Here is a 315-nt window from a genome sequence, read left to right as displayed (position 1 = left end):
TTCAATGTTAATTTAACTTGAAACCATGTTATTTATACTATGTATAGAAACTGTAATTTTTAAATGTTTTTTAACATGAACCAACATTGATTTAACATGAAAACAATGTTGTTTTAACAATGGACTAATGTTGATTTAACATGAAAACATTTTATTCGCAATTCATTAATAATTTTTAGTTTTCACATGTTGTTTCAACATGTTTCGATGTTGATTTTATTGTAAATAAAATGTTAAACTAACATTGGCTCATGTTATTTTAACTATGCACAATGTTGATTTTACGTTAAAAACTTTTGTTTTTACTATGAAAAT

The sequence above is a fragment of the Lucilia cuprina genome, unplaced genomic scaffold (genome assembly GCF_022045245.1).
Source record: "Lucilia cuprina isolate Lc7/37 unplaced genomic scaffold, ASM2204524v1 Scaffold_5686, whole genome shotgun sequence".
NCBI classification, from domain to species: domain Eukaryota; kingdom Metazoa; phylum Arthropoda; class Insecta; order Diptera; family Calliphoridae; genus Lucilia; species Lucilia cuprina.
This window is presented reverse-complemented; position numbering follows the sequence as displayed.